An 18,257-nucleotide genomic window follows, 5' to 3' on the forward strand; every position below is an offset into this window, starting at 1 on the left:
GTTTATTAACATTTTATGGACAGAAGAATGCATGAAAATACAATTAAATACCTCCATATTTAGATGTTTCTTCCGATGACGACGATTATGATGACGGTGATGGTGTTGAAGTCGATGATTATCATGTCTTTAAGAACAAACATTTAGCACCTATTAAGCTAGAAGAAAACGTTTACTTTTTTAATATATTCATAGACGTGTTTACAAACTAGTTCGTTCGGTTTCATACTTAATTACTCACAATTTCCGATAGTATCGATGTCTATAATGCAGTTTGAGGGAGCCATCTGAGATTTTGAAGTAAGCCATTTTTTTCGCGTCAAAATACTGGGGGCATTCAAGGAAGTAATGATAAACATCTTCTCTCTCGTGCCCACATTGAAAACTACAATTGTAAATGATATTGACGCGAGAAAGGTTTAATTTCACCAAAGAAACAAAGCATCTCAGCTGCGCCAGCAGTACGTTTAATAATCTTGGTCCTCACGGGAAATTTTCAGGGACTTGAGTATTACTAAGTGATCATCTTTGTTTTAGTTCACGTTTGAATTTCGAAATAGTTTCTTGCCGATATATCATGTGCATTCTATTCACGAATAGTGGATGGAATAAAGGATTCATATGTATTTGATAGTCCGCAGAATGGTACCATTATATCATTACCGTTTCTTAGAGGATATGTACTCAAACTTTGAATACTGTAGGGGTATAAATTAGCGTAAATATTCAGGAGCATCTCCGTAATTCACATTATAGAATAAATGGAGTTTTCGCAGTATTTTAATAGTATTATTTGGGGCTGGAATTTTTCGGATCTAACTCACAATTATTTTGAATGTAAATAGTCAAGGGGAGGGGGGGGAAGTCATGGAGAAATTTACGGGAAATAAATAACAGGAAAAAAGTTCACAGGAAATAGTCAGAATTAATACATATATTAAATGTGTACCGAAAACATCTGCTGTAAATGATAAATATGTATATTTAATACTGAATTTATATAATTTTATATCATACTGGTACACATGTATTTTGTTGATGGAAGATTGTGATGAAGTTTGCCACAAGTTTGCACTACTCATATAAGTTATGGTTGGATACAGCTCACATAATTTTGCTGTGTCTGATATATCACGGAAAGTCACACGAATATCATCAAAAAGTTTGTTTCTTCTATCTGAGTATTGGACAATGAATAAGGAAATAAATCTCGTCTTCAACTGATCGTGTGTCGCACATCTTAAAGTTCTTCGCTCTACTGGAGTATTTCGACTTTTACATAATTCAGTGCTGATCTATCGGAATCGAGTCATATTTCAATATCAAACAAAATAAAAAAACGAGGTACCAATCTGAGGTTTCTGATGTATGTATCCCTCGGAAAAATTCAAGCCGACCCCAGTATGTAAATCTATGTCAATATGGCATATATCAAACTCCTACGTACAACCTCAAATATTAACGCATACTTTCTATTGTTTTTTTTAATGGCCAGTACATTTTTGTGAAATAAGGTAAATTTAATAATGTAGAACCGTCATAAAATAACTACTTGTACTAAAATGATCAAAAACGTCTTTTCAGATAATTGTCTGTCTTTGTTTTTATTAATGAAAGACCTGAACGAATATAGAGCAATAACATGTACAATCGGTTAATATATTCTGGTACATTTGTGTATGAATTTTACTAAACGTAATCATGCCGTGTAATGTCATTATCGAAAATATAGCCTAATACATTCCCCAACTAACACGTTTGTCACATGGTTTAAATTCACGTCCCATCGCTCACCTGTGTCCCGTCAGTTCGAGACCCGACAGGGTAGGCAAGGACGTTAAAAACCCCCTTAGTCACCTGTGTTATACAAATATATTACACAATTATTTAATGTTTAATTTTGAAAAGATTTAAGATTTAACGTTGTCATAATATATAACACCAAATAGAGATCTTCAAATGTGGTTTTAATTCTTGCATACTTACCATACTCAGTATGTTGGTGTATAATTACCGTTTAAAATTTTATATTTTATTCAAGATTGCTTTTAAATTCACTTCTTAATTTTAATCTATATTAGAGTTTGAACTGCATGTTATTTCTAATTGAAATTAGATGTGAAACCAGTTTGGATTTATACTAACACCCTGTTACAAAGTACACCGTTGCATGTACATGTAGTACATACAGATTTCAAACTAATTTCCGTACAACGCATGCTGGTGTTCTGTTTTGTTAAGTGGGATTATTAATAATCCCATCTTCTTAAAGCCTACTAATTTTAATTGCGGGGGAGGGACACTTTTATATGGGGAGGAGGGTCTGACAAGGGTTTTTCCTCATATTTTTGCGTATAAAATGGTATACTACTATATCGGTCTGAGAGTAGGTCGACCGAAGATCGTGTTTAGGATATAATTTCCTTACGTTTACATATAGCTTATCAACTGAGACATATAGCTAGTTAAGAGAGACATGTATCTAAGGGCATGCTTTATTTCTATGATTGTGGCTGATGTTTGAATGATTTGACATATAGTTTCGACCTGGAGCTCTTTATGTTGAATTTCGACTTGAAAATTTATAAACACGGGAAGGCCAACTAGTAGTTCAATTTTGCAGTATGTTGAATGTGTTGTGTAAATTCATATAGGTGTTTCATGTAAACCATCATCAAACCTAAATATTTCGCAAAATGGCGAACTGGTACGATGCATCACGAATTTTTTTGTGTGTTTATTAAATGTCCTTCGTACATGTAATCAGAATTGTGAATTGAAAAATAACTCAAAGAGTTCAATATTTACCATTTACAACATGGGCTTGTGTTTAGTTAAACGTTTGGATTCGATTCCCGAACTTTCCTTTTATCCATGCGATGATCCAATATTTTGCAATTTGACAACTATTTGAGGCGTAAAAATTCAAACAATCGATATAAATTGACTTAGTACATGAGTACTTTGATTATAATACGTAAATAAATCTTTATATGATCGCCTTAAATTAGAAATAAGATATACGTGTTATATGATAAAGATTTATATATAGAAACACAGTTTAATAAAAAATGTGTTAACAATTCATTACACAGGTACATGTATACAAATGTATACACAAAGTCCCTTTTAATTTATTAAACTATACTATGTAAGAAAAGACATCTTTAACCTCTATACTCCCGTGTTACTAACTCCTTTATGACACCAATAAACACAAAAGCCATGCTCACCTAAAATCTTAGTTTACTACCATTTTAAAAATGAGAAGCTTATAAACCATAGAAGCAATCTGCTTTCATTTCAGATGATGATCCGGTTTGTTGTTAACAAGTTCCAACACCGATTCAACATTTTCTTACTTGACAAGAAAAAGAGAAATTTCACAAACCTTTTGTGTAGGCAGATGTCAAACCTGAGACATATTACCGTCAACTACACAGTTTATTATTATTATTTTTTGCTTATTTTGCATCTAAACATCACACGTGAAACATCCGCTACAGATTTTGAATACGCGTCCCGTAAAACTTTTTTGTTACATATCTTTACAAATATCTAGACAGGCACATTGCTTTCGGTGCAAGCGAGAGTGTCAACCTCCTTGATTTTGACTGTACGACTAGTTCAGAGCAGGGTCTGTTCGATTGGTAAAATCGTTGTCTTTCTTTCTGCTAAGGGAAGTTAAACCATGTCAGTAAATGGTCAGATGTTTATAGATGGTTTTTATACCACTACTTGCAAAGTGACGAAATACAGTGATGGGGTGTTCGTCCTTCCGTCCGTACTTCCTTTCTTCTTCTACGTTTGGGACGCATCCCTCATCTCTAATATCGTTTTAAGGCCTGAATTATATTTTTGTTTCTCTAGCCGGAGTTGATAGTATTTTTTAATTTTAAACATATGATTATACTGGATTGTAACCTACTCATTTCTTTTATACTTTTTATTATTTTAAAATGCGAGAGTGTCAACCTCCTTGATTTTGACTGTACGACTAGTTCAGAGCAGGGTCTGTTCGATTGGTAAATTCGTTGTCTTTCTTTCTGCTAAGGGAAGTTAAACCATGTCAATAAACGGTCAGATGTTTATAGATGGTTTTTATACCACTACTTGCAAAGTGAGGAAATACAGTGATGGGGTGTTCGTCCTTCCGTCCGTACTTCCTTTCTTCTTCTACGTTTGGGACGCATCCCTCATCTCTAATATCTTTTTAAGGCCTGAATTATATTTTTGTTTCTCTAGCCGGAGTTGATAGTATTTTTTAATTTTAAACATATGATTATACTGGATTGTAACCTACTCATTTCTTTTATACTTTTTGTTATTTTAAAATGAATAAATAAAACATACACAACAGAAAAAACACAAACAGAAGAGAAAAGAAGAAAACAATTATTTTTTTTAAAATTAATCTTTCATAGGAACATCATATATAACCATTTATCTGTAACAAAATTGAAGGTCTATGGTATAACATTATCATTTTGTACTTCACCATGTAAATATGAGATTAAAGTAATAGGTATATTGAGTTTCGCAGATCGTAAGAAGTCTGCCACCTACCGGGGCGGTTGTACGGTATATTGTATAAATAGAGTTAATACTTAATATAATTTTCAAGTATAATGATGAACGTCACATACAGGTATCTAGTAAGTTGATTGTTTTCATCTGGTTCTGTGTGTACCCAGGACTCCTTTATGGTGTTTATATTCAGATTATTTTTTTGAAAAATACCTTCCGGGACGGAACGGGGTATTTGAAAAAGGGGGCTCAGATATTTCCATGGAAAGTAAATAAAGCTATAATCTGCACATTTGTCAGAAAGTCATCACGAAATTAGAAGAGTCAAAGACAGCGCCCCACAACATACATGTAGTTGTAGTTAAATCCCCAATTATAGTAAAATATCTAATGGAAGTATTTACATTTTGAGAACTTATTTTCGTTTGAAAAATGAAACTTAACTTCACACTCAGACCTGGCTGGGAAACATGTATTAGGTTAACTAAATGGATGCCTTCACACCTTTATCTTAAAGTAATTTTTAAGTAGATGAAACATTCGCAAGTAACCCAGCGTTTTATTTCTACATTGTACATGTACCTAATCAGGACCTATGGAAAATAGATCCACGAAAAATAAAACAATTTGTCTAGGCATTTTCAATGTCTTTTTTTTCTTTTTCATTTAGATAAAGGAAGATGCTTCGATATATTTATTGTCATCGTCAGACTAATTAACAGGGTTGTGATTTCATTAATGGAAAGTTGACTGTTAATTGTACCGCCTGTTCCCTATATACGCAAATGTATTCCCAGGACGTGTTCACTGAAATGAAATGGGGGGGGGGGGGTCGCGTTTTGAAATAAAGAACATCTAAATAACACATTTTACACATTTTTCCTAACGTTACTATATTTGAAAAAGATAAATGTCTAAGTTGGCTGAGTTTTTCACACATTTTTTTTCACATTCTTATAAGACAAGTTTTTTTTTTTTTTTTAGAATTATGGACATTTATTTTGCCTTAAATTTATATTTATGCTAGGAGGTCGATAACAACCAAATAAATGTAATCTTATCATTCTATAATTTTCTATTATAATAATGCATTTCATATATATTGACATATGCCACTTTGATTTAAAATAAGAAACGTCTGGTGTAACCTTTTAAAATGAATTAATTAAAAAAAATCGGTTGTCTTTTTTCAGCTCTCTTGTAAAAAACCAACTACTGAATTATCTATACAGATTTTACTATCATAGGCTTCCACAAGTCTACGGAGCTGTTGGCATTTTCAAATTATTCATTTAGCTCAATTGTTTTTTTTTCCTCATAATATTCTATATTTATTCCTAAATTACAATTTTAATCATTTTATTACTTATAAATAATAATAAGTTTTTCCTCATTTATTAATTAATTTGTTAGTTTATTTATTTACATATTTATTGATTTATCTTACTGAGATAAAGAAAATAAGAAGAATAATTATGATTTAGAGCCCACCATATTTGGCCGTTCTTACGAGAACTTTAGTTACTACACATTAAATTTGCACTTTAAAATAAATCTAATTAAAGGGAGGCAACTCAATCTGATTTAATGTATAATTCTAGTATAAATATATTGTTAGTCTGTTGAAATTGTGTGCACTTAACAATACCAGACATATACTTGTTTTCCCTTGACAGAAAATACTGAACACTCTTAACACTACTGAATCGATGTTCAGCGAAGCTACTGAATTTATTTAAGTTGCTCTTGACAACTCTTAACGACAGATGCTGAATTTGCACTGAATTTCCACTGAAAAACACTTAAACTCTTAAAACTACTGAAATTAAATTTGTCAAGTGCTTTCAGTAGATGTTAAGTAGGAAATGGCCGATTCAGTAAATATTTTGGCTACTAGTGTTGATAGAGTGTGCCTGGAAACTACATTGCTTGAGCTAGATTTTACTCACTAACTATCTGACGTTTTTCCTGGCGGAGCATGACATACTAACCCTTCTGGAGAATTCTATGTTCTTTGTTTTTGTTTGTGGGAGGTTATATTGCTAGTGCCATCTTCAGTATTTATATGGAATCACTATGAAATCGTATGAAATCATGCCCCATTGTATAAATAGATCGTCTCTGTTTTTCTCTAAACTCAAGTTTATGCCATGCACTTGGACTTCGATGATTGAATTGTTTGATATTGTCAATTGTTAGTCAATAATTCGGTAACTTAGTACTTGATACTAAAATATTTGAATATATCGCTTGCATAAAAAACAGGCGAAAATGCAAAATGCAATGATATTGTCACATAATCGTCTAGATATGATTGAAGCGCTTAAGAACAAGAAGAACAATTTGATAGTTTAAAAAAGGTTTCTTATTCTAATATCATTAATTTATCAGTTGTGGATAATTTACACCAATTGCATATTATTAAATATCAGGACACCACCAAAGTGTAAATTTCCGCATTGAGTTGCTTCACTTGTCTTTGAAATGACCTCTTTGTGACATAATCCATCGAATGAGTTACATTAAGGATCTTATGACTTACAAAGGTCCGATCATATAGTATCTATTGGAAGTTTCTACACGATTCATAGGCTTTAAAGTAAGAGAGTTTCAGAGCTGAAATGTGCATGGTTTATAAATTCATGTATATAATTATCAAGTTTTTTGTATGATGTTCCAAATATTTACACACGAAACATTGCGAAACTTAATTATATTGCCGAAGTGTGACATCGTCCTTATAATGACTTTTTCCTGACAGAGTGTGCTTGGAAATTACATACTTTAAGCTAGATTTTATTCACTAACAATCTGACGGATGGGGTGTATGATGACATACTAACCCTTCTGAAGAACCTGATGTCACTTGGCTTTTTTTAAGTTTATATTGCTATTGCTATCTTCAGTTGTTACATGAAATCTTTTTGCCATATTGTATGGATAGACTGTCTCTGTTTTTCTGAAATTAAAGTTATGCCATGCACTTGGACTGCGATGTATCTGAATTGTTGGATATTGTCTTGTCGATATTTAGTCAGGAATTTGAAAACCTAGCATTTGATACTAAAATATGTAAATATATCGCGCGCATAAGGACAGGTGAAAGTGCAATGACACTATCATCAAATTCTCCAGAAGTGATATAATCGTTTGAGATCATCATTTGTTACACATATACGCATAAAGGGAAAACAGAAATAAAACAAAAGACAAAAAAAAAAAAAACAAAACAAAACAAAACAAAAAAACAAAGACAAAACAAAACAAAAAAACAAAACAAAACCAAAACAAAAAAAAATAAAATAAACATAAACATAAACAAAACACGTAAACCTATGTCATTTTTTGTAGGACGATTCTACACCGCTTTTCATGACATTTCACCGAGTCATGGGTTTCCTCGTTTTTTGTGGCAAAAATATGCCTTTAACATTGCATTTTCAATTTTACATTTATGAATTATATAATACGTTTTCATTCAACTTCTTTACACAGTTCGTATTTGACTTAAACCTAATAAAAATGTGCAATCTCCCAATCAAAATAAATAAAAATCTACCAACGTCTCTTTTTCTTTTCCCCCTTTTGTAATTAGTAGTGTTTCACATTGTATCAATATTACTTATATTATCATGTTTCGAATATCCAGTATGAAATCTAAACAGGTTTCCAATATGTCTTACAGTAATTATGAAAGCCTTGATTGTAGCAGTTGTTGATCTTTCCTATGTCTCACAGATACGTTACAATACTGTTTCAATATCTAGTGTATTATACTTATCTACCAGCGTTGAATATTAATAATAACTAACTTTTTAATATATTTTGCTTTATTGCATGTCAATTTTAACCACATGTGTTTCATTGTTTCATGGATATAGATGACCATATTCAGCATAAAAAAAATACACTACATATCAGGTGGATCATGCCCTTCACACACATTAAAAGTACAGTGGTAATACACTACATCCAAGGTAGATCATGTCCTTCATACACATTAAAAGTACAGTGGTAATACACTACATCCAAGGTAGATCATGTCCTTCATACACATTAAAAGTACAGTGGTAATACACTACATATCAGGTGGATCACAGTGGTAATACACTACATATTAGATGGATTATGTCCTTCATACCTATTTACAGTACAGTGGAAATACACTACATCGTAATAAGGTAATAATGTCGTTCACACATATTAACAGTACAGTGGAAATATATTATATCTCAGGTGGATTATCTCCTTTACATGTGATAGTCCAATGTGTATTGAGAAAATTACTATACGTGACGTCAGTCAATAATGTATAATGTTATACTGGTCTTCACCGGATTCAAGTAACAATGAATGTTTTGTGGAGTTTCAGTTTTCACAGAATTTAAGTAGTTTAAATCTACGATATCATTTTGTTTTACTTTTGTTGTGTATGAAATAATTCTATACGTTTAATTGACCGTACATTTGCTCAACTCTGTTTTTTTTATTGCAAATACAATCAGTATGCAAACGATATTGAAATAAAGTTTCAAGCATCATTATGTATTTTTGATCTGGACAGATGTTATAGAAATTTTTGTTTTAACAAAGGTAAGCTATCTCGCTCTCTCCTTTTTACATACTCACTCACGCACCCACTAATCACAAGTGAAATTAATTAGAAAGACATGAAATAATAGAAGACAACGAAAACCATCCCACATTACCTAAAAAGTTTAAAAAGGTTTAAAAGGTATTCAAAATAAATAATATAAATAATAATACAATAAAAAAGAATTCTAAAGATTTGGAATTTAATATTTAAATTTAATCTTGTAACGTAATATTATGCAATGCAATGGATATTTTTTCAAATTCATTTTGAAATTGGTGATATGGTAAATTGTGGAAGTGCGATACATGTATGTATGCCTTTCAAAAGCTGTATTAATTAAAATGATTGATAAGTATATCTTTTTTTAAATTAAGAATTTTGAAAACGATATAGTTATACTCTTATGCATTTCAGTCTAAATATTTGTAAAAATCATTTTAAAAAAATGGTTCATGCATGTCATAAACCTAACGGTCTAGCCATATAATTGCACATAAGGATGCTTTCTCTATTTGAAATGACCAATTTGATCTATGTATTACTGAAATTGTTAAAACAATTTCTATAAACTGAAAGAAAATGAGTATTTCAGCCTTTGAAATTGTCATTTTTGGTCCATTTAAATAAAATTATAAGTGAATTTACCAAAATGATATGGAAAATTTTGTCCTTGATAATTTTGGTGCAAGAAGTCAAATTTCACTTTTAAAATGGTTGGTTTTTATACCATGTTTCACCTACTGCCTGATATTTACAGAGAATACCTTCCTCAGTTTGCATATTTGATATTTTTCAAGATTTCCTCTGTAAATAACCATTCGCGTGCAGAAATTCGACATATATTCCATACATCAAATATTTTATTTCTTTTCAGTACATTGTAAATAAAAATTGGAGGTAGACAATGGTTAATTGTATATGGAATTAATATCATTCAATAGCTGTATAAATCAAAACAAATTATGAATCTCTTTCTCATTAATGTACTAGGAAACAAAATAATGATAATTGTGTGCATTTAATGGTCAATTGACATTTTGAATGTATATTAATATTTAGATTTAATTTTGTAAGTAATAATTAACCTTTTCACATTGAATGTATAAATCCAAAGCCACTAATCGGTTGTGTTCCAACTCCCTTGCGTTACTTCTCAGTCACATAAAAATATCAGTTTCTTAAGATGTCGTGATACTGCCTTCCCCGGTTATCATGCGTGATATTCTCCTAGATATCCACAGCAAATAACCAAACGTATCCACAACACCAAGAAAGATTCTGCTATAAAATGATGTTTTTTTTCAAACTAATATACATCAAAAGGTAATTTGCAATCTACAATCGGATTTTGCATGAATCACAATTCTAGTAAATGTGTCTTTTATATATATATAAGACTAGGGCGCTGGACTTTGTGCAGGCGGTGTTGCCATAGATGTCACAGCGGTACGAGTTCGAGTCCCGCGGAGGGAACGACCAAAACATTGCATCGTAAATTTGACAGTTCTTACATCGTTGGGAATTTTTCAGACCTATCTATACGTTTACATATCTTCCCTGTATCAATTTGATTCGATGGAGCAGTGTAGCGAATAGAGTCGTCACATTCTGAGACGTTGTATATATATATATATATATATATATATATATATATACACACACACACACACAATCAACACTGCTTGACATTTTATTTGTACTCTTTCTGGCATAAAATGTTAAAATGTTAAACCTAAAAAATTATTCCATAGTAAGTAAAAGCACCAAATGTATTTATAAAACTGTAAATAAAAAGCCGCTAATTTATGATTGATTAAATATATATAGAATTGGTTTCTATAACACACAGAGCAATACAAAATAAAGGCAAACGAAACAGAATGTCACCATCTCCGACAAAATCAATCAAATAGAGGCTAATACATATAAATTATTGCAAAAAATAAGTATTTGAATGTATCATGTATAAACCAGTACACTTAATACAAAAGATTAGAAGTTTGCCTAAAGTAAAGTAAAACGAGCTTAACAGTTTGTCTATTGACAATCACTGACCATTGATTATAGATTCTTAAGAAGATGTCCATGTAAGACCCAGAAGGTGGCCACAGATTGCAAATGCAAAAGATTTGTTTGAAACAAGAAACATCTAACAGACGCACGTGACGGAGTATCGTGTACTAATTACTAACAATTTCATATACTGGTAACCCGTTTCTACGCAAACAATTCAAATATTGTCCCATACCTGTTACATAAACATATGTGTACAATACTATTCCAAATATCAAGGCTCTTATTGCAGTTACTGAGAGAAAATTTTCTTTATAATGTCCGTTTTAGACAAAAGTATTGATAACAGTAATGTTAATACTTATAGGTTCATGAAAAGTATTGTGTTAAACCTACAATAGAACATTATCAGAGATCTTTTAGGCAGTACATGTATACTAGGACTTACGTAATAAGGTATGTTTTATGCATTCCCATTAGTGTTGAAATATATAAGACAGAGTAATCAAGGGAACTAAGAGCAGTAATCAAAAGAATGTAATCCAGGTACAAAGACCAGACATGTAAAACAGACATAAACAAAAATATTGAATCGTTATGTATGAGGGAGGTTTAGTGCGATACAAAACCTGGCTTAGGCCACTTTCTCCTGTTAAGCTCCACTCTTTATTAAAATGAGACAAGAGGTGATTCATGCATGTCAAAACCAACCAAATTCACTTTAATTTCTTGTTCAGAAACAACTATAGACCACATAACCATCTAAATTTTGTAATTTTTAATTTGGGTGTTGCGCTTTGAGATAAAGTTTATGTGATTGTACATGAAAATGCACTTTGCAAGAATCATCATTCTTGATTTGGTTTCCCATGGTAGATTTAAGTGCGAGGTTAAAGTGTAGTTTTTTCTCTCAGAAGTACAGCCTTGATATTGTCAGTTTGTTAAATTGGTTATTACCCTTTTATAATTTAAATTTACCACAAAGTATAACATCACAAGCATTACTCGCTGAATAATTTTGGGAAAATATCATGGTATAAAGGCGAACAAACCGAATTATAAACAATAAAAAAAGCAGTTAAAGAATACAGAATTTAAAAAAAAACACTTGGCTAGATAGCCATGTTTTTTTTTAAAGAACTAGTAATAAATGCCAAGTTTCGGTTGTTGGAATATTGAAACACCATAAAATGAAAATCTCCATGTAGTAGAGGTCGACATCTTTTACTGAAATAATTATAACATTTAGTAAAAATGGCGATTATGCATGGCAAACTACCATGCCTTCAAAACTTTAAAAGATTATGGATGAACAGAAATTGTATATACTGCAAAATATTTATTTTCGTGGTGTACTAATTTTCGCTACTTTCGCACTGAGTATAAAAGCGCGATAAAAGTGCAAGCAAAATTGACTTTTAACAACATATTAATTATTATCTTGTTGTATGGAACCATTCGGAGGTTTAGAATCCTACACATAGACAATCGTATATAGTTGACGTATTGTAGTGTTTTATAACCCATTTATTACTATAGTTGACGTATTGTAGGGTTTTATAACCCATTTATTACACATAAAAATATTTTAACATGTTTACCAAAATAGACATTGTGGAATATTTATTTATTACATCAACAGTAATAAAACAGAAATAAAACAAAAAAGCAAACAAACAAAGGAAAAAACACAAAACTAAACAATAACAAACAAGACAACAACAAACAAAACAAAACAAAAACGAAACCAAATATACAATATAATTTTAATATTTTAAAGAATTTGGATACATCAGTTATACGGTTCAACACCCATTCACATATTTACCTTTATCTGAGTGAATTGTCTGCCAGCAGTTTATTGCTTGAAATATATACTCAAAATACATGTTGTCAAACCGTGAAGTCCATACACTATAAAGAAATATAAAATCTACACAGATTCTTGAAGTGTTATTTTTCCCCATTATAAGCCAGTGATTAAAACTTCGAAATCCACCTGACCGTAATTTAATACATACCTGCGTATGGAGTGTTCATATCACAACTCATACGGTATGCCAGTGCTTGCCAAAACTACTTTTGCTAGAACTCTAACAAATAGGCTTCTGGAACAGGGTTATGTTGCTACAAGATTGAAGTCATCACTACAGAAGTTTTATGGTCGTCATCATGAACTCGTGGATTGTTATGGTGTATCCATCTGCACCATGAAAACTGATTTATTCAACGGTTCATAATTTTCCTTTTCTCGTTTGTCTATCCCGGACTTGACTTTTATGAGCAACTCGGCGGGTGTTTCTAGAAAAGCAGAGGACGCTTATCCTACTGGTGCACTTGGTCCATGCTCCCAGTTTTTAGTGGAGTCCGAGTTGTTCGTTTGCTTTTGTTACTTTGTATGTATGATTTTAGTTACTTTATGTTCTTTGATGTGTATGCCTGTTTTCCATGTCTGGTTTTTGTCCCTGTATTACATTCTTTTGATTACCGCTATAACCTTGGTTCCCTTGATTACTCTTTCACATTAATTTATGATATGAATTATTGTAATGATTGTATTTTTTTCACAATATCTAATTAATAATGCATTTGAAGACCTTAATTTGTTTTTACTAAAGAGAGGGGAATTTTGTTTGGTAATATGACATAGTAATACAATAGTTCATATACTCTCTATTCTCTAAGGGAAAGTGCAAAATTGTCCGCGTCATTAGTCTATTCATGGTGTCATATCGTCAATATTGTTTAATATATTTATATAAATTTTATGCCTGACTCAATAAGTTTATGAAAATTATGACTATCATATAAATCAAGCACAACATTATTATTATATTAATCGAGCACTTTATGATTATCATATATTAATCGAGCACTTTATGATTATCATATATTGCAAATCTGGTTTTTTAGTTCAATCTGAATTTAATAAAACAACAACCATTGACAACCTTGTTTGATACAAAATAAAGCACCCACCGACTAACAAACTCTTTTTTAGTCACCATCTTTTCTTCCAATCATGCATTGCATAGGTATTTTTCTGATCAAGGAAATTTTCATATATACATTGAGAGCGATTTGTCCAATCGCACGGGAAAAAAGTAACCGAACCATATATTGTCATAGGTACAGTTTAAAATGTCTCGCTTTAAAATGTCAGTTACAAGTCCGGGTCCATAGATTTCGGCTCCATAAGGTAAATAAGACGTTTTGTTATTGCTTTTCTTGTTTTAGAAATAGCTTCTTCATACATCACACGACAATATGACATTGTTCTTAGGTCTGGAGAAAATGAGAGCATTTCAAATGTATGTACACTGCTGTGTCATATCTTCGATGGTGGTTATAGGTCTTTCACAGACAAGAAATCCTGACTTGTAAAAGCATTGTAATAATTGCTTTGCTGGCTTCAATGGTCTGATGTCCGTATCCACATATAAACCGCCATATTCATAGACAATTTAATATCTCAAGATATCTGAGATCCATCCAACATTCGGTAATTTGTTCAATAGTTTTATGATATCGGGGGAATTGTTGAGAACAGATGATTTATTCCAGGTGATAATTTCAAAATCAGGATTCATTTTCTTTCATTCGGCAATGTTATTTTTATCGTAATCTGGTAAATTTACGAACCATTCAAATACTCTCCAATCCATATGAAATGAATCAGACGTGGTATATTAATGTTATTATAGTTGGTTGTGAACGATCTGTCTTTATATTTATAAGACCGTATAATAAAGACGTGACTAAAACAGAACAAAACACGTACCGTAGCCAGCATTTATGGAACCTCATTGTCTGATCGCAGAGTCTCAGTCTGAAAAAGTTTACTAATCATAAAGATGTATTTTTAAAATAATGTTGTAAAAAAAGACTTTCAACCTACATGCATCAGGTGAGTATTTACCCTGCGCATTTTTAGTTTTAGATCTGCCGTAGAAAAACCGTAAAGCGAAGAACAAAAAATACACAAGAACACACACTCTACAAAACAAATAAAGTATTATAGTCAGCATCTTCAAATGTTGATAATTATGATCAGGATATTTCAATAGCAAATATTATATTGTCAGGACAACATTGAATCCAACTCCAATCAAGGTCCAATACTTTAAATGTAAACATAGGCATAAGGAAATTAAACTTTGCAACATAAAAAAGTTGCCATTGTCATATTTTGTAGAAACTATGTAGACAACCAGCATTTATTCAAGTTCAACCATTTATGGAGAATGACAGAGATGTTCATAAAAAAAGGAAAGCAAGCAACCTTGATTCGACTAAAAACTGAGCAAAGTGCACCAGTAGCATCCCGTGCATTTCTAAAAAGCACCCACCGAAATACTCGAAATAAAACGACAAGCCCGTGATAGACGAAAGATGACAGGAAAAGAATGGCATGGTGAAGAAATCAGCTTTAATTGTTAAGATCAATACAAGTTTTAAAAATGATAATTTTAATTCTGTGGTAAATAGTATAACCTTATTCCAAGAGCGGAAATGTAAGAATTACTCCCGGCAAGTTTTAGATTATGATTTTAATATGAAATCTCAATACGCAAGTTTTAAAAGGATGTTGCCATAGATTAATGTAAAGTTGTACATAACTTTATCGCAAGTTCGTTGGGGTAGAAAAACCGTATCCAGGATTGTTAAAAGTAAAAAAAAAGAGCTCAGCATGTAGCGCAGCATACTTTGCCCCGATTGGAATAACCACCGTCTGTAGGGAAACACGTCATACAATAATTATGAACATAACCCGCAATAAGTAAAAAAGGATCAAGCTGAAGCTCTCCGCGGTGCACACTTGTCTAGCCAGTTATATATTACAAACTATAGTTAAAACCTTTATCATATATTTTACACATGAAACAAAGCGGCCCACAGATTTGTCCAAAAATAAGGTAATATTATTAATGCACATAAGCATAACGTTGCTAACCATCATAAACATATTAACATGTAAGTACATATATGCAGTTATTTCCGATCCAGATGAACAATTGAAAAGAAACACACACACACACACACACACATAAACAAATAAAACAAATGTTATTGTTTTTATTATTGCACTATTTGTGTTAAAGAATTTCGGCATCTACCTGTCAAAGGAAACAATGTTTCATTTCAACTATTAACCTGACGGATTTTCATACAACAAACAATAACACAAATTAAAAATTAATGGAAGAAGATCTATTAAATCCACCATTGAATTATTCAACGATGAGTGAAGACGGTAGTTTCGAGTCAGATACGGATACTTCATTTTGAGTTGTGCATTCAATAATAACAAGATACATTTTAGGTCTACATCAGTAATGTTCCGATACACATAATGTCAAAATTGCTAATCCGTAAAACGAAATCTGACTTTAAATAATTATGATCTGAGTTAGTGCAATGCAAGGAAGTTAGTACAAAATAAATAAAGGGTTTTTTTTTTTCGTTTTGTCCAGTCTTCTTTCATAATTGTGTGTTATTTCTAAAAACTTACATGAAATTCTGTAGTAGTCACCAAATCGTATAATTGTATTTAATTTGATCAGCTTTATTCCAATTCGGTCCGTGTAACACTTAACAGTTCAATATTTTAAAAAAGTTTAATTTTTTTTTTTTCGATTTTTAAACAAAATTTTAAAGTTTAAAAAATTTTAAAAATTTACAAACTTTTAATTTTTTATGAAATTTTACCCAACAATTAAGTTTGTAACAAAATTGTTGTTTATATCGCAGGACTTTTTTTTACGCGGCAAGATGCAGTAGATGACGAGAAGCCGACATCTTACAACACATGACCAATCATTGGCAAAAAGTTTTATTCTGCATAAAGATGCAATAACCTTTACAGATAATGACCTTACAACACAGAGGATATCAGGTATTTTTCAGGTGAATAATTTTCTTATGCAATTCAAAATTATTGAAAAGAATGTAATCATTTTCTTTGGGGTGGGGGGTAGTAAAAGAAAGTTTTTTTTTCTATAATTCTGCAAAAAGAAAAAAAAAGAATTTGTCCTTAGCAAGCAAAAATAAATAATGTTTTCTCTCAGGTTTTTTTTCGCTTCAACCGTTTGTTTGAAGAAATAAAAATTGACATGTCGGCGAAAGATATCCTTTCCCGAAAATTATTCACACTGGCAAGGTGTATAAGTTATGACGACACGACTGTCACATGTACGTGGGGTCTGGACAATATCTTTTAAGGAAATACTCTTTTCGTCTAGCATATCATGAAAAGTTAATGAATTTATTGTCCACAAGTATACCTTCTATCACACAAATCAGTCGATTTGAACGTTTGATAATACCCAATATAGAAGGTAATTGTGTTTTGAATTATTTTATTTACTCGTTTGAATGTTGTATTTACAAAATATTGTCCCGACCAAAAGTACCTGTGAGGCACTGTCCTTCCTTCAAGACTATAATTGAACTATGCTAAAAGTCCGTGCTACAAACTGTTATTAACAATTTGTAATGGGCATAGCGATCTTTTTTTATCCAAATTAAGGGGTGAAAAAATGAAAACCATCATTTTCCCTTATTCAACGCTTATGAATATAGTATTTAAGACCTTGTATGATCTAATACATTTTTGTTCTTAAGTTACTTTAAAAAAAATTAGAATTAACAAAAACAATAAACAAAAAAAAATCCGGCATACGATCCCTTTAGATACCAGTGCAAGGTCCGTGTATAATATGTAAAGGTTCCTACATAAAAATATTGGGTCAGTGGTGACCACTATGTTGCTATGGTTTAAATTAATGAGTTTTCTTACTCGTCGGACACAGTCTAAAACAAAATGCCCTCGACTCAAGATAGCACTGTGCTTTATTAAACACATTAATACTTTTAGGTCTACGAGGTGATATATGTAGAGAAATATTTTTTCCCTGCTATCGAAATGTTTCCCATTAACAACATGTGTGATAAAGGGTCTTTTGCCGTTCGTGGAACACCCCCTTGGGACTACATAGTTCCCAAATTTTAGAGCTGCTAGTTTGCCCGGATTTATTGGTTTTACTGTATCAGGACAAGCAGGCCTGAATCTGAATAATTATTTGTACTTATCTTTAATTACATGTTATTGTTATCTTAT

Source organism: Perna viridis, chromosome 6 (genome assembly GCF_037379345.1).
Source record: "Perna viridis isolate PV_CMFRI_1.1 ecotype Kerala chromosome 6, ASM3737934v1, whole genome shotgun sequence".
NCBI classification, from domain to species: domain Eukaryota; kingdom Metazoa; phylum Mollusca; class Bivalvia; order Mytilida; family Mytilidae; genus Perna; species Perna viridis.